Source organism: Quercus suber, unplaced genomic scaffold (genome assembly GCF_002906115.3).
Source record: "Quercus suber isolate HL8 unplaced genomic scaffold, Cork oak 2.0 scaffold_298, whole genome shotgun sequence".
In the NCBI taxonomy this organism is placed as follows: domain Eukaryota; kingdom Viridiplantae; phylum Streptophyta; class Magnoliopsida; order Fagales; family Fagaceae; genus Quercus; species Quercus suber.
Genome location: NW_027069754.1, coordinates 109149 through 127788, shown reverse-complemented (window position 1 = coordinate 127788; position 18640 = coordinate 109149). Strand labels below are relative to the sequence as shown.

At 33.9% G+C, this 18640-nt stretch overlaps 1 non-coding gene across 1 annotated transcript; it reads right to left on the bottom strand.

Annotated features, from left to right (window-relative positions):
* Positions 1–6271: 6271 nt before the first annotated feature.
* TRNAN-GUU (transfer RNA asparagine (anticodon GUU)) lies at positions 6272–6345 on the bottom strand. Its single transcript has one exon. It is a non-coding gene; the product is annotated as a tRNA-Asn (tRNA).
* Between the last annotated feature and the right edge of the window lie 12295 nt (positions 6346–18640).

The window sequence follows — 18640 nt, the reverse complement described above, 5'->3', positions numbered from 1 at the left end:
GCCGATCCAAGCACTCCGATCCAAGCACGCCGATCCGCCACAAGCGCCAATCCACTCTCTCTATCTCCATTGGTGTGTCCGTGTGTGAGTGTGTTTGGTTTTGTGATGTCTGTGGGTTATTTTGTTGTTGATTTTGTGGTGGTTGATTTTTGATTTTGTTTATGGGAGTGTCCATCGGAGGAAGAAGCAAATGATGAGGGGTTGGTTGTGCAAATGGAGAAGAGAGAGAAAAAAAAAAGTAGTGAAATTAGAAATTATTAAAATAATCTATACACGAGCTATAGTAACCGTGTATATATCCATGGTTATTGTAGCTCATGGAAATTTTTAGAAGAGTTTACACAGTTTTACACGATCTGATGTGGGAGGGTTTTTGGCCAAAATGTGTAAAATGAGGAAGTTTTTGTATTATAGAAGATTATCCACATACTGATGTAGATGCTCTAACATTTTTAACATATATTTTTATAATACTCAAACATGTATTTCTACAAGACTAAAAACTGAACAATAATTCCGTAAATCTCTAAGCAAATGGCCATCATTCACTCTTGTATTTGGTTTAAATTTGGGTCCAAAAAAGCCACACCAAATTAGGGAAATAACTAACCATGGCAGCATGTTACTGCAAATGACTTTAATTTGTACTTGAAGTGTCATATCAGAAAGGTGAAATGAACTGTCTTTCATAAACGATTTGACAACCACTATCTCTCTCTCTCTCTCTCTAAAAAAAACCAATTTTAACCATTATTTATAGAAGGGTTTTTATTGACATATGCCCTAGTAAATTTTTTTAAGAAATTTTTTTATTATAAAAAAATTGTTATATTTTTTGACAATATTTTTAAATATAATAAAATAATTTTCAAAATAGATGATTAATATATGCCCTTATAGAAAATATTTAAATACAAAGATATGTAGTGTAGTATCTTGAATGAACTATCTATTTTCATTATTCACTCTCTTATTTTTAATTTTTTTTTTCTTAAAAATTTTCCAAATTTTTTTTGTACTTTTTCAAACTTTTTCTCTCCCTTTTACCTTTCTATCTCCCCACTATTTTCTACCTTAATATCACTTATCCTCTATCCCTTTATCTTACTTTTTTTTTGTTTTACTTTTCTTATTTCTCTCATTTTTCTATAAATTTACAATTCTCTTTTCTATTCTATTCATAATTTTTTTACACACAAAAGGTTTTTTTTTTTTTTTGGTGAAACGGAAATATCATATAACTAAGCCAAAATGGCTAAATTAGAGGCAGTAGGCCTACAAAAGTTCTCCCCAATAGCATCAGAGTACACAAAGTTAGAAACTACATCAGATGGGGATCTGTCCATAATTACAAAATTCTCTTGCATATTACAACCAAACTTAGCCCATGCGTCTGCCACTCTATTCACCTCACGGAACACGTGTTGCACCTTGCAATGTTGAAATCTGCCCATAAGAGATCTGCAATCAGCCAACAGAGGTGAGTAGAAAGCATTAGAGGTTCTTACAGACTAAACTAACTCAACCATAACCTTAGCATCCAGTTCAATCACCAACTTCTGCACCCCAATCTGATCTGCCAACAACAACCCATCTCTTAGAGACCAAAACTCAGCTAAAATACTAGTAGTGAACCCGATAGACCTAGCAAAACCTTTCACCCACCTACCTTCACAATCTCTAATAATCCCACCTCCTCTTGCCATACCTGGATTACCAAGAGAGGCCCCATCCGTATTTAACTTATGCCAACTCGAAGGAGTTTTTTCCAACTAACAGTACACACCACCTTCCTCCTTTGACTATTGAGTTTACCCACACAGTAATAAAATTCCAAAGCTTGATTCTTACTAATTCTGTGTAAAGTAACATTCAAGGTATTATCATTGAACACCATTCCATTTCTTTGTTTCCATAAATTCCAAATGGCAAAAGAAAAAATATAGCTCCACGGCACCAAAGAGGAATGAGACACCTTACTTTGATAGTTAACTCTCAACCAACACATCAAATCCATATCAATAAAAGAACTAACCATTTCAGGGGGGACCTTAAGTTTATACCAGAATTTTTTTGCCACCACACATTCTCTCAACAGATGGCTTATGGTCTCTGGGAAATTTTTACACAAAAGGCAGCAACTATCAGTTATTATGCCTCTCATAGCTAACACAGACCTCACAGGCAAGTTGTTATGCATACACAACCAAAGAAAACTAATAATTCTTGGCATTGTGTCTATCTTCCATATCCATTGCCCATGGAAAAGGCGCAGAATTTTGCTGCATACCCATTGACAAGGCATAGGCAGACTTGGTGTTAAACTCTCCATCCTTAGAACATTTCCACATAATGACATCTTCCCCTCTATTCACCTGCTGCCTTGGAATAGCCTTAATCCTCTCCTTAACACCAGGAGGCAACTCAAAGGATAAAACTTCCCACTTCCACTCCTGTATTGGCCCAATAAGCAATTCAGACAACTTCATATCAGTATCCCTTTGAGTTGGAGGGCCTTCAATCAACTCTCTCAAGGAACTCCTCCTTATCCAATTATCAGTCCAAATTTTTACTCTTTCTCCATTTCCAACCCCCCAACAAATGCCAGCAAATGTTTGAAACCCCGCCTTAATAACTCTCCAATTTGGAGAACCTGGAAGCTTATCCGGGTCTCTAGCTCTCCTTCTCTCTATCGAGCAATACTTTCTCAAGATCACTTTAGCCCATAGACTTTCTTTTTCCTGATACATTCTCCAGTTTAGTTTGGCTAGTAGAGCCAAATTCTTAGCTCTAGCAGCTTGAATCCCAAGTCCTCCCTCTTCCTTAGGCCGAATAATCTTACTCCAACCCACCAAATGCAGCCTTCTCTTTTCACTAGAAGAACCCCACAAGAAATCACGATTAATTTTGTCTAATTTTTCACAAAGATGAGTAGGGAGGGCAACAGCCTGCATTACATAATTAGGGATAGATGACATGACTGATTTCACCAATACAGACCTTCCTGCAAATGATAAAAATTTTGCCTTCCAACCAGCTAGCTTATTCATAACCCTCTCAAAAATTTTGACTGATAAACAAATTTTGGTGGATTTTATTATATTCTTTTTGCATCTCTACTTTAAGTTGATGAATTTTTATATTATTTGGAACTCTACTTATCTTTCTAGTAAGGTGACATGGCAAACTTACTTTGTTTATCATTTAGTGGTATATATAACGGCTGTTGCCAACCATAGAAAGCACCTCCACATGAAGGAAAAATTGTTTTACTTTTTTGGTTAAAATTTGTTGATTAACCAATTTTAATTTTAGTATTCTTTCCTTAATAAATAATGATGTGTATTCTGCCAAGGACAAAGTTTAGCTACAAAATTAGTTGTAACTTTAGGCTACAAACTTACTTAATATCTTTTTATTAGATTTGAATTTTGACAAATCCACCATTGGATTACATCATTTTCTTATATCCTCCATACTTGCAAAATTTCAAGAAAATTAAAAATCAATAGCTATGTCATCAATACATTTTTTAAATTGTAAGTTTTTGTAATTTAAAATTATGCACAAAATATAAGTTTATAGATTATATAGTAAATGATATTCGATTAACACACAATTTAACATGTGTATTAAGGGTGTAAAGAACATGCCATTCAATGGTTAGATTTTCAAAATATGTTGTAATATTTATTTTATTGAGTGAGTTTGTAACCTTAAACTACAACTAATTTTGTAGCTAAACTTTGTCATTCTGCCAATATTTCCCAAGTAGTCTTTCTTTGCCTCTGTGTGTTGTACATGCAGTTGGAGAAGATGGCTAACTTGAACCATGTCAAACTTTCAATTGCGCTAATCCTAATGATCCTCCTCCTTTCCCCGATAGATGCCAAACGTGGAGGAGGATTTGGAGGAGGCAGGAGTAAGAGCAAGATTAAGTTTTCATCTCATGACAGCGACGAGAACTCTGAGGAGGAGCATTCAAACTCTACTGCCCCAGATAAGAGCTATGCCTATTCATTCACTAAACTGCAAGGCCCCACAACAATCTCTGTTATATCCCTTACACTTCTGGGTCTGATCTAAATTTTCAATATGGAAGATGCGACTTCTTCTATTCATATCACATTGTCAGCCACCACAATTCTACAACTCCAATTAGGGATACGCTAAATCGATTGTAATAGATTGAATTGGGTTGAAAACAAAAGTTTGATTTGAATGAAGTGTTTGATGTATTGTACACCCTGATTAATTAAATTTTCATACATGTCACATGTTCTCTTTTCAAGAAATATTATGAAACAAAAGGAAAAGAAAACAAAAGGAAATTTTTTTAAATGTTCCTCTAAATTTTATCGTTTTAATAAAACACTTGGCATACCTACATGTTAGTATATGACACAACGTTTTTTTTTTTTTTTTTTTCAATGCCTATGTATCTCATTCTGAGTTGTTAACATTTCTCTTATTTATGGGTCAAAGGATTCCATTATCCAAATCACATGAAAAAGGAATGCAAGTTTGTAAAGTTTGTCAATGCTCATATATAGGAGAAAATCTTGTATGAGTTGGGCGCATACGTCCTATGTGAGACTGACATATAGCCTCATATATAAAGATATTTAGTCTCAATAGATTTCTTCTTGGAAGAAATTTTGTAAACATTTTATTAATAATTGTGAAAATTATATATCTTGAACCCACTGTAAATAATGAATTTAATTTCCTATTCAAAAATTTTCAATGCATAAGATACATGTTTCTTTGACTTTGAGAATGGAAAATTCAAATTTAAATGGTAACTCCTACAAGCCAATGTTTATGGAATTTCTTAAAGGGATACTCTTTTTTTCTTTTCTTTTCTTTTCTTTTTTTTGATATAGGCATACAAATTTTTTTAAGGAGATACATAATCTTGAAACATCCCACCGTAATCATCATTGTATGAAAGTTCTTTTCTTTTCTTTTTTTCATGATTGTATGAAAGTTCAGGTATGCACCCAAAAAAAAAAAAGGCAATCTAAGCTATTGGGAGCAAGATTAATTTTCTTGTGAAAGTTAAGCTGAGACTTTTTCATTCATAACGCTCATTCACTTTGGTGTATTTGGTTTAAATTTGGGTTCAAAAACGCCACACCAAATTAGTGAAGTAACTAACCACGGCAGCATGTTACCGCAAATGACATTAATTTGTACTCGGAAGCATCATATCAGAAAGGTGAAAGGAACTGTCTTCATAAATGACTTGACAGCCACACTCTAACACCAACCCAAATGTTCATATATAAACCGATTCTTACAACTATTTATAGAAAAGGGTTAAATACAAAGATACTTCATGTGGTATCTTGAGCGAATTCATACCAAAGCAAGGAAGATTTTATTTCTTACATTTGTCGCAAAAATGCTAAATGGTTTTATTAGATTAAATAATTAAATTTATTATCATTTTTAATAGCTTAAACTTTTAGATTAATTGATAATTTATTAAGTATTTTTATTTTTATTAATAAATTATAATTTATAGGCCAATAATCTTTTACTAAAGAATGTCCATTTCTATTACTTAATTCGACTATACAAATTTGTGTTTGGTATTTATTTCTAGATAAAGGCATGATAAATTTCTAACTTTTCCTTTTTCCCTCAAATTCTAGGCAAAATGAAGTCATGTGTTTGGTATTCGTTGGTATAACCTCTTATTTCTAAATTAAGGTATGATACATTTCTAACTACTAAGAGCTTGCATAAAGAAGACAAAAGACCAACCCACCTCTCAAATTCCAAGCATAATTAAGTACATACACATTCACTCGAGGTCTGTGATTTAGTGAGGTTATTTACAATCGATAATTATCTTATGCATTTGGCATATGCACCATACCTCTCACAATATATAAGTATATAGTTCTGTAAGATTCACATGTTGTAAGAGGTAAAATGCATATATCAAATACATTCCGTGTTAATGCTAATACTACTAAATTATATTGGTCAAAAATTGATAATTGCTTTCATTGGTGATGAAGAATAATGGTTTGCTTGTTTCAAAATTTCCACTCAGAAATGATAGCAGTCTAATAGCCCGAGGTGCAATGAAATATACAGATTTTCACTAGCCGAAGTTTTTGTATTTCCTTGGAGATGTAACCTTGACAAAGTTCTCCCATAATTGAATGATTTCCTTTGATCCAGGATCTATAAAAATATAAGATAATCAGGCTGTGGACATAACCTAACCAAATTGTTGAAAATGGTATGGAAAAAGCGCTAGAAGGAGGGCTTGAACCTCCGACCTTGTGGTTAACAGCCACACGCTCTAACCAACTGAGCTATTCCAGCTGTTGTTGCTTGGGATGTACAAAATTACTTCAAAGAGTGAATAACCGTAAGAGCTGTATCGTCTTTATTTTCACTTAGCTCCCCGCCAAAGTTGAAACAGTGTTGCCAACTTTGCGCATTAAAGAGATGAACTAGTATATTTTACTTTGCAAATTATGAGCCTGTTAAAATTCAAAACATTGCATGTCAAAATTTGTGTAACAAATAGTTGGTATTTTTTAGAGTTTTAAATAAAAATGTTTAGGATTCAAAATTTCTCTTTCTTATCTATCATTTTTTTAGGAGACAAATATAGTGTTGGCATTAGAACCGGAAAACAAAATAAAACAAATAAGAGAAATGTTTCATTTTTAAATGTACATAAATCTTTATTTCAAAAGTTATTGAATCTCTGTTGGGGCTTTTTTTTTGTGTTGTGCGTTGGGCTGGACTGTCTTCTGCGGTGATGGGCCCGAGTATTCTGAGTAGGAGAGTTGAGACCGACCCAACTGTAACTTACTTTGGGCCGGCTTGTGCGCAAATTAGGTCTCGTCTGCTAAGAGTGTACTTTACGATAGGCAGAACTGTTTCAAATGATTTACGGCAGACAGATAAAACAATAGCAGAAGAATAGAAATATAGTGACTTTTCTTAATGAAAAATGACCAAGTAATTCCTATATATGACAATCACAGTAATAACAATAGCTTTTACAAAAGAAGTAAAGGATTAAGTGACAATATGAATTAATCGAGTAAATAATATCAAGTCAAGTTTGGGTTTGTAGAGGCAAAGACCAAAAAGAAAGAACTCCTCTTCTCAAAGAAATTAATCTCCCAGGAAAAGATCCTACCGTGGGGATTAATGACTTTAAGAGAACCGGACCTAAATGATTAGTTCCCAAAGAAATCTCTATTGTTTAATTGTCTCCAACAGAGTGGGATTTCGAGGGGGAGAGAAGGGAACCGACCTACTGGTGCATGCCCATTATATTCTCTTTCTTTTTGTTTTCTGTTTTCTCTTTTATCTTTTTTCTTTCCTTTATTTTCCTTTTGCTTTCTTTTCACTTCCTAATACCTCTCTTTTCGATCCTTTTTACAGGGCACAGCAAGGATCCTTTTATAGGGCCTGCCGTGTCCGGATTTTACCACTTTACCCCTTAACCGCCTTTGTTTGGCCTGGGCGTACTTGCCGACCACCAAGGAGTTCGTCTGTGTACCACTTACCCTCACCAGACAAAGGCAGGTTTGTGTCGTTTGTTAGTCTGCCGTGACACATTTTCCTGCCATGGTGTAAATGCTTTTTCTCCCTCTCCCACAGCAAGCACCCAACGGTTCCTCCCTCAACCTTGCCTCTTTTTGGCTGTCTGTCATCCCAGCAGAACATACCTCCCAAAAAGGCTTGGGCAGGAACCTCAAAATAGGTCTTTTCCTCTTTCCCCACCACCAAACCACACCCCCCTTACCTCTTACCGCTGACCCATGACCCCACCACGTCCCATATTGGCTGGATACAGGCTAGTGGTGCCTGGGCCTTGCGCATGCTTCCCTGTTATGTATGTCCAAAATTTGCTTGCTGCTTGTGCATTTGCCGCAACCTGAAGCTTTGTTTGCACAGTCTACCGCGCTTCTTTGTTCTTTTATGTGGACCGTTTTATAATTCATTGTTTCCCTTTAGGGGCTGGGCTTCATTTGATACTGGGTTTTATGTTTCTCTTAGCCCCTTTCTTGATTGCCATCATTTCCTGCCATACTATTCTATCATTCCTGCTGTAATGACTTGGTCCTGCTAGTCCTCTATTAGACCTACTGTTTACTCTCTTCCCCAAATGGCTTTGCATGACCATGAGCTTTCTTACTTAGGGGCTCTTGTGTCCCCTTGGGCATCCTTGGCTCATTTACTTGTTTTGAGCATGCTCGGCCCGTTTACTTGTTTTGGGCTTCCTCGGCCATTTTCCTAACTTTGTGTTCCCATAGGCTTTTACTTTCTTCATTGGGCTTCCTCAGCTCAATTATTCCATACTCATCCTTGGGGTTTGTGGGTTTGCCAACAATCCCCTATTCTCTTTGCCTACATTACTTTGAGCCTGCCGTGGCTCATTCTTACTTTTTCACATCATACGTTGCCTATGAGTTTGTTATTTTCTTTTTCCGGGCCTTTCGAGCTCACTTGCTTCCTCAAGGCCTATCTATTTATTTTATGGACATGTGACTCATTATTCCTGCCGCTTGGACTTAATGGTTTTATTCTATGCTTACCACTTCTATTTGCTGCCTGTGTTGCTAAGTTGTGCTTCCTTCTTGTTTTACAAAAATGACCCTCAACAATCTCCATGTGTCAAACAAATTGAAATTTGAGCAAGTTTGACCACATGGGCCTACTACAATAATTGATTCAATTTAGTCTTACTGTGAAGTTATCATTTAGTTAATACTCAAACCTATCAAACCAAGCCAAGCCCGTTAGAATCCTAATTAAAAATTAAAAAATAAATGATTTTGGTATATATTAATGTATGGCATGTGTGAAAAGTCTAGATTTTTTGGATTATTTATGAAGCTAGAATTAACCTGTTCTTACGAAATTTGTCATAATCATTCTTAAAGGGATCAAGTCTCCCTAACCCAAGGTTTAAGGGATCCATGACCTCTTAAGCTAGACCAAAACGAAAGATTTGAGCTTGACAATGAAACCACTTACAAATGATCTCCTTAAAGATCTTCCCTAATTGAACAAAATTACTTGGTGGCTGAGGTAACTAACATAAGTCATCTAAAGCATGTTTGGTATAAATAAATAAAAATTTGGTCGGTCTCCCAAAAAAGATTGTCTCAAAGAAGTGCCAGACCCTCAATCCATCATATTTGTATTTATTATCTTATAACCAACTGTTGATTTCAAATTCAATGCTACAAGTTAATGAAAACATTAACCTGCACCCTCAAAAACAACAACCTAAACTCATGTTCCCTCACTCAACTTAAGGGGATGATGACCAAACCCCACTAACAAAAGCATGTAGATTAACCCCCCCCCCCTTACCTTTTAGAGAAAGGGGAAAGGGCTTTTTTTTATCTGAGTAAGACTCTCCCCTTACCACTGACAACATAGGGGGCTATGAGTCTAGATACTCTTCGTTTGAAAAGGCATGCCTTGCGCTTGTTTAGGCCACACAGAGACTTAGGCACTACATGTTAGACATCTTGTATTTATTATCTTATAACCAACTGTTGATTTCAAATTCAATGCTACAAGTTAATGAAAACATTCACCCACGCCCTCAAAAACAACAACCTAAACTCATGTTCCCTCCCTCAACTTGAGGGGATGATGACCAAACCCCACCAACAAAAGCCTGTAGATAACCCCCCCCCCCCAACCCACCCCTTGAATCATGAAGATTTATACATTTTTCCTAACTACAATTGTCACTCTAAATTTATCTTCTAGACCTCTTTTGAGTTCATATAATAGTATAATATTGAGATCGGAGGACTTTTGACCATCCTCATTAGTCATTCATTCCCAATGGGTCCCACATTGTGAAAGATCGATAATTTGTCACTTTTATTTGACAAGAGCCATTTGACAAGTGCCCTTATCATGATTCTTACTCTTCAACCTACCTTCTTATAACCCTATTAAAATTAGATAGATAAGTCATTTATCCATCTTATTTCTATCGTAAATCAAGTATAAAGAATAGGCATCTTCCTAGGTTTAGGTGAGAGTTGTTATTTGAATGTTGTTTACAAAGAAAATAGATTTTCCTAGGTTTAGGTGAGGGTTGTTAAAAAAAAAAAAAGTTGTCTCAAAAGAAGTGTCGGGCCCTCGATCCATCATATTTGTATTTATTATCTTATAACCAACTGTTGATTTCACATTCAATGCTACGAGATAGTGAAAACAACACCCTAGACTCATGTTCCACCACTCAACTTGAGGGGATGATGAATTATTAGAACTCCTACACTTTACCAAACCCCACCTACAAAAGCTTGTAGATAACCACCCCCCGCCCCGTTGATTCATGAAGATTTATACCTTTTTCCTAACTACAATTGTCACTCTGCATTTTCTCTTCTAAACCTCTTCTGAGTTCATATAGTAGTTTAATCTTCAGATCAAACGACTTTTGACCATTCCTATTAGTCGTTCGTTCCCAATAGGCCCCACATTGCCAAAGACTAATAGTTTGTCACTTTTATTTGATAATAGCCCTTATCATGATTCTTACTCTTCAACCTACCTACTTATAACCCTATTAAAATTAGATAGATAAGTCGTTTATCCATCTTATTTCTATCGTAAATCAAGTATAAAGAATTTACATCTTCCGAGGTTTAGGTGAGAGTTGTTATTTGAATGTTGATTTACTAAGAATATAGATCTTCCTAGGTTTAGGCAAGGGTTGTTAATTAGATGCATATTAGACCTTGAGTGATAAAGGGGGAGACGGTGTTATTCTCTAGGTTCTCTTTATTATCATTTTTTATCTAACCAACTTTGATTTAGATCTCTTGTTTGGACAATAAAGCTTTCATGACGTTGGTATGAATTAATTGTTGAAAATGAGATGTAAAATCGAATTCCCAGATTTAAAAATGTTCAAATTAGGGACCCATGTATGACATACTTGAAACTGACTAGCTACCATTATCATCACCCATGGTATATCCTTGGCTATGAAAAGCCAAATCCAATGTGACAAATCACTCGAAGACAAGAAAAAGAGAAAATAACTAGGACCCACGAAAAGCAATGCACTAGCATGTCAATCACGTAAAGATTAAACCATTTAATCCCATCTTTCTTTCTTTTTTATAATTTCTTGAACAAAACCTATATTTTAAGGTAAGAATATAGTGACTTCCTTGCAATTGCATAATAATACCATAATGTCAACAATAAAGACAAACTTTATCCCCTGTAGCCAAAATTTCCAAATGCCAACCCACTCAAATCTCCAAAAAGCACATCAAATCAAACACACACACACACACAAAAACACTTTCACTGGCCCTCAATTTCTTCCAAATTCTTTACACACCTAACCACATTAACCATGTAGTAAAAAAAAAAAAAAAAAAAAAAAGGTGAACACTACCTAACGGGATCCAATGTAAAAAGCAGAGCATTTGTGTTCACCGAATGTAGCCCCAGGTTGGGCTTGAAACGGCTCAAATCAAATGGGCCTCGGGGGAGTGAGTGGGTCCCACTTTCCACTTTTGTGCCAGCTTAGATACACTTTCAAGGCCTCACGCGCCGCACTCTGTCTAGCTATCACGAGACATGAAAATAAAAGGGCACATACACAATTGCCACTTTCTAGGATTTCTTCCCATACGAGACAATTTGGCGTAGATGAGTATCCAATGATTGATTATTTTTTTCTTCACCTTTTTTTTTGGACTCTTGCATTGGCTAGTTTAGGCAAATTTGATTAACAGTTCTTCTTGGTGGGATCACTTAATTTGCAATAATTTGATGACATGTGTAATTATGATTTGCATTTACAAATGCACCTACAATTTTTTCTTTCCCCACTCACAATCTAGTTCAAGTTATGACAAAAATTGTAAAAATTTTGCATCCAATTTCATAACCATTTGCTAATTTGTGCGACTATGAATTATTGATAATTCTACCCATTACTAATTATATGAATTCATTACTTTTCATCGATCACTAATAGTTACACAAATTAACAAGTTGTGAAAATGAGTATGCTATTAGTATTGTTATAAGTTATAGGACAAAAGTTGTTTCTAACAAGTTTCTCTTTCTTTTTTTTTTCTTTTTTTTTGGAAAAGAAGCTGTGAATAATTTTATAAAGTGAAGTTAGCCAGATCAGCTTAAATTACAACAAAAATGTATGGTGAGACATCTTCTGTCTATACTAAAAAACTTATAACATGAATAACATATCAAACAAAATCATAAGCAACAGCATTTTTTTCACAATAAATATAAGAAAAACTAATATAATGGAAGGATTTCGTAAGAAAATTTGCAGTCTGCATTAAAAGACCAAAAGGGGCTAAGGAGGGAGAAACATCTTTAGGAGAGTTTATTACCAGACTCTGAATCACCTTCAAAGATACTACACCCAACTCTCGAGTCTCGAGCAAACCCGAGAGCTCGTACAGCTACTTAATAAACTACTGATTAGAATGAAATTTTGTTAAAGCTAATTTGATTTTGACGTATAAATGGCGCAGAGGTGACGTTAAACATGGTGGGGCCTAATTGGCTCAATCAAGTTAGCAATCAGCAAAATTGGACGGCTGTGATTTCACTGATTGGGAAGTGGAGCACTCAAAGTGTATGAAAACTACTACCAAGAGGTTTCAATTTTCGTTTCTCAAAAAGAAAAAAAAAAAAAAAAGAGGTTCCAATTTTCAACTTATAGGGCCCCGTGCAATAATGGGTCCCATTAATCTGTTATTGCTCTATCATGAGGGCCATGGGAATTGTTGGTAGTCAACTTTCAACAGCTAAAAATGCAACATCATATCATATGATAAACGAGGAGCTAAGTCTTAAATAATAGCCGTCGATCAAGATCAGAAGGCTGTACGAGGTTGTGATGATCCTAAAGAGTAAAAAGAACCAGACCAATCAGGCAATTATTGAGACAGCCCACCAACTTTTTTGGTAGTCTGGTGGTGGAACACTGTGAGTGTGAGATCCCACATTATTTATTTTGACATTAATTTTTCTGAAAAATAAATTAATTTTTAAATTGTATTTTCAAAGAAAATTTTCTTCCTTTTTTTTTAATGTTGGGTAGCGAATTTAAATTAAATTGAATAAATATTTTTTGACTTTTCTTATTTGATTTGAGATCGGATAAAGTTATTTTTCAAAAAAAATTAGAAAAAACAACACTATCTCACACCGAGCTAAACAAGATAAGTTAAAAATTAATTTTATTTTTTATTTTTAAACTATCGAATACAGAAAAGCATAAGAAATTATTTAAAAATTAAAAGAGTGTAAAATAAAAGTAAAAAGAAAGGAAGAAAAGAGTGGAAAAGAAAAAAATGGAGAGTGACTTGAATAGCAAAAGGAAAGGTTAGGAGAATCTAATCGCTGACTTACACTGAGTCCTTTATATCTTTGCTTTTTCTCATGTCATGGACAAATCCATGGTAAAGTACTGTTGTAGCTCCAGTTTTCCTTGTTTGTTTATCAATTCACTTCTTCCTCCATTAAACCTAAAAGTATTTATCTCTGTCTCACCATGGATAATGACTTATGCAATTATTTCTTCAAATCCAAGGCTGTGTTCCCCACCAAATTTTGACAAAGCACATTCTTTTTAGCACTTTTAATTTTCCATATTAGTATTTGGGAAGAGAACAACCAAGTGAAATCTCATTAATGATGTTAATTTCAGGTGTATATATTTAAGTTACAAATAACATAATTTTGGTTAATATTATGTCATATAATAACTTTTGAAAAAATATCGATATGTACTTTTAGTCAAATGATATATTTAATGAGTTATATGATTTGTTTAAATAATTTACATGATTAGATTTATAAGTTATTATATAATTTAGAGCTCCAATATTGTTTGGAGAAAACTTTATCCATAATTTTTATTTAAAATATTTTTTGACAAATTTACTATTGAATTATATTATCTTCCAATATCCTTATTTTTAGCTTTGGAAATAGATCTAACCTATCGTTATTCTCCTCTTACATTTTATGGCCAGTAAAAAATTTACTAAGATACATTTTTGAGATTCAATTAGTTCTTTTTTTCTTATTCTTTTTTAAAAAATCAGAATCAAGATTATATTTTTAGTAGATTTTTATAATTAGAAAAATATTTATAAAAAAAAGAAACATGTCTATAATATAACTATAATAAAATAAAATTTAATAAGTAAAAAAAAATTTTGATTTATTAAATATACTGTTACAGCTTTTACTTAAACAATAGAGTCATTCAATAACCACAACCTTAACAAGGAAAGATGTATTCACATAACCAAATTAACATTAGAAATTTTCACAGTAATCTTGTTTACAAAGCATAATATATAAATCAACCAACTTCTTTGCTTTAGTAATAGACCACTTCTACTAACAAAAACAAATAATTGAGTACAAAAATTTGGATTCTATTTAGGGGTAACAAAGCTAACCCTGCACCACTGACATATCACTGCACCCCCGAGTTTCTTGACACCATTTAAGTTCCATTCCATCATGAATTGCCATCAACAGGAGAAAAAAAAAAATCCAAAGTTTTCAAGAAAATGTTTTGCTTTATAATTTTTTTTTTAGAAACTGAAAGCTATTTTTTAAAATAGCAGTCAAACAGGGTTAATTAGCATTTATATTTCTACTAATATTCTTCACTGACAATATTATATATATATATATATGTATGTATGTATGTATGTATATCCACTGATTACCAGTTTTTGGCATGTTTTTCCCTTTTTCTTTTTTCCTTTTTAACGAACTGTTATTCATTGCTCTTTCTTCTCTTTGGGTAATAATTGTTCATTATTCGCTGTTCAATCATCCATGCATAGTGCAGAAATTAGTCAAATTACACATAGACAGGCAGGGTCAGCTGAAACTTGGTCCAATGGTCTGCTTTGGAAATTTTACGCACACCATTCTAGATAATTGCCCCACCATTCACTACATCTTTCCAAGACTCAATAATAAGGTAATAAATCTATAAAGTTAGCCATGAACACTTCTGTCTTGCGCCGTGTGAGATCATTTGTAAACACTATCCCCTATTTTTCCCTATTTTTCATGCTGTATGCAAAGCCACGTTCACATATACTGACAAACCAAACCCATCAAGAGCGATTCTACTATGAGAGCTCTCTCATAATAGTAGTGATGAACTCACCATTTTTTAACCCACATCTGTTCTTCTTGAACCCTACAAAAAGATAATTTAATTGAAAATTTGAGCACAACAGGAAAGGAAAATGATCTTCTCCAATTAAAATTGAGCGTTATAAATTTAGAAGTATGTTGGTTCAGTTAAAATTGAAATAACGCAATATTATGTACATTGTAAAATTCAAAAATATATATAATCTTAAGCTAGAAATGATTTCTCTTCATTTTAAGTGGATTGCTTGTATGCGTAACATTTTGCATTGAAATTTTAGACATGGGTCCAATCTGCTATCCATTGATTTGGTTTACATCTAAAGCTTTCATGCAAGTATGATAGAAAATTTGGAGAGCTCATGATGACTACAATGAGAGGGGTCTCACTACAGCAAAGTTTCCGCATAGGTGCCTATATGGCCATTTTCCTTTTGAGCTTCATGAGAATAATATGAAAATTCCAAGAGCCTTGGAAACCGAGTTAGTGGAGTTATTTGCATTCCCCACAAACATGCCCTTATCGAGCTTGGACCAAGAATTTCAACCTCACTTTAAGAAATATACATTAAATATAACACCAAATTAGATAAGTTAAAAAAAAAAAAAAAAAGGTTAAAAAAATATATATATCCACTCATGTTGAACCACAAAAGCTACAATCTCGCCTTTATATACGACCCATAATGTCCCCTCAATCCTATACTCAAAACACTCTTTCGAGCCTCTCTTACTTGCTATCTAGGCAGCTTAGCTAGGCACTTCAATTTTTCAGCTCATTTTTTCTAAACATTTTTGTTTTAGTTTTTTTTTTTTTTGTAAACTAAGCAGAAACATCAAGATGAGTAATATCCAATGGCGGTGCTTCATGAATTGGGGCGGTGGTGACGACGAAGGAAGTGATGGTGGTGGTGGTGGTGGCAGCAACAAGGCAAAAAAAAGGTTCTTTTGTAAATATGAGTGAAAGCTGATGGCAAAAGAACAACAAAAACAGAAGCTTTGCAATTGCACTCTCCTGAGTTTCTAGCCTGAGTGACTGAAAAAGGGCAGAATTGGGAGAGCGTTATTGTTGCATCGCGGGGAATTGAGGGTAGCGGTCCGAATTTACCTTTTAACTTTAGGTCTAATTGTGTTTTTTACTCTGTTTTTGCCTTGTTTAACCTTGGTTTATTGTACTTTTTACGTCTTTGCCATTACTCTTCTTTTTCTTTTCTTTTTTTCTTTGGGTTGGAACAGCATGGGATGTAAGAGATGCATACGAAGTAGCTTGTTTGTTTGCTAAGGTTTGGGACTAGATTGTGGGTTTGGGATTTAAGTATTTGAGGAATGTAATAGTTTGTAATGCTGCTAGGCATGCATCGCTTACACCTTTCATGTATTTTCCTTTTTATCATGAAATGAAATGAAGATAAGATAGAATGAATGACTTTAGTTTCCTTTCTTTTTTCATGTATCTCTTTTTTCTTCCTTGTCTCTATGATCTATTCTCTTTCTCTTGCTCTAGGCAAAGTGTGCACTCTATTTTGGTAAAGTTTTGCAGCAAGCAAAATCATGCTTTCTTTTCTCCTCCACTTTTGGACTTGTTCCCCTTTTGATTCCAATCTTCAATTAGTTGAACAGAAAAGGAGAAAAAGAGAGAAGAAGAAGAAAGAAGAAGAAAGTATAACTTGAGTTACAATAAAGGAATATAATTTTTAACACATTTTATATGACTAATTGTTCTAAGGCTATTAAAAAAGTATCTCTTGTTACAGGAATACCAAGTCAGGTCATATTAATAAATTAATAAGTAAATAACATGTGGGGATTAGTAGGACCAAATCTAATAAAAGAGTATAAGTTCATATTTTTAAGAATCAAAAAGAGTATAGAATAGTATGATATAACATCGACTTATTGGTTTATTAACATGACTGACTTAGTACGTTTGTAATAAAAATACATTCTTTGACTGATGACCCCTGAGTATTATGGATCCAACTATTGAAGTTAAAGGACTGCCACTGCTGTCGGCTTCTATATATACTTTCAAGATTCAGTTTTGTATTTTTCATCATTATTTTTGTGCTGTAAGCGTAAGGTACTTTCCTGTGTTGTGCTTGTGCCTCTAGTTGTTGAATTGGTAATTTTATTTATATGATTGACAAATAAGGAAAACAAAAAAGAAAGCATATGGTATTAATATATATATATATATATTAAACTTGCTACAGCAACGGTTTCAGAACACATTAGTGAGGGATTTAATTGGATGGAGAGGGTGATTTTTTTTTTTTTGGCATGAGAACTACAATTTTACAAAACGATGATCCATTATTTCAATCGGAGCTAAAAGTGAACATTTTTCCTTTTTCCAAAAAGCTGAAAAAAAGGTTACTTTTCTAGTACATGAAGGGCACTAGCAGCAGCATGAGCACCAGACATTACTCATGACCTTCCTAAATTTTATAACGATACTTAATCATCACCTTATGATAAAAAACTGATTGAAGAAGGTAGTTGTTAGAAGGTTGTAACAAACATGGTATGCCTTTTCATATATATAAAACAGTTATGAATAACTATTTAACCTAAAAACTTAAGAATTAAGATTATGAGCCTCGCCAAAGACCTTGTAACTGAATTGGCACTTCTCCATACACAAAGTGCTTGGAGGTCTAAGGCGGAAAGAGTTCGAACTGCAGAGTTAGTAGCATGTTGTAATTATCTCTAAAAAAAAGATTATGAGCCTCTGTGTGTGTTTATTTTTCAACAAAAAAAAAAATGGTAATTCTCCCATATTACTTAAAAAATTTTGTTATGTATAGTATAACTTGCCTTACATTCTCTTAAAAATTACCACAATTTTTTAGTGGAGTTGTGATGTGCTTTTGTGTTAGAAGTTAGAACTCATTTCTCTCTCCCTTATGTGTGTGTGTTTGTTTCTCAAAAAAAAAAAAAAAAAGATTATGAGCTTGAGTCTAGTTATGTTATATATAGTTATATTTTAATTTCTTTACTCTCTTTTTTCCACGTGGGACTTTAACTCACACGTGAATACACAACAATTTAAACAGAATTACATGAAGGCAAGAAATTTGCACTTGATCCTAAGCTAGCTTTTTAAACTAATAGATTTTACATAATTCAAGAGAATTGAGGTCCTCTTTTCCTTGGGCAGAAGAGAAACAGAAGAAAGATTTGTGGGTTGTGGCTCACTATCACACTCTAATTAATGTGGATATTAGTAATTGGGCTCTAAATTGTTTCAGTGCCTTAAAGGTAGACATTTTCATGTCACACTCAGTGGATTGAATTATATTATCATACACCTTTTGTTACATAGCCCAAAGATACAATTCAGGTACTAAAATTCTATAGCTTGTCAAGAAAATAAATAAAATAAAATTCTGGAGCCCTTTTCACCACACTGGGAACCAATCAAAAGGGAAGCCAC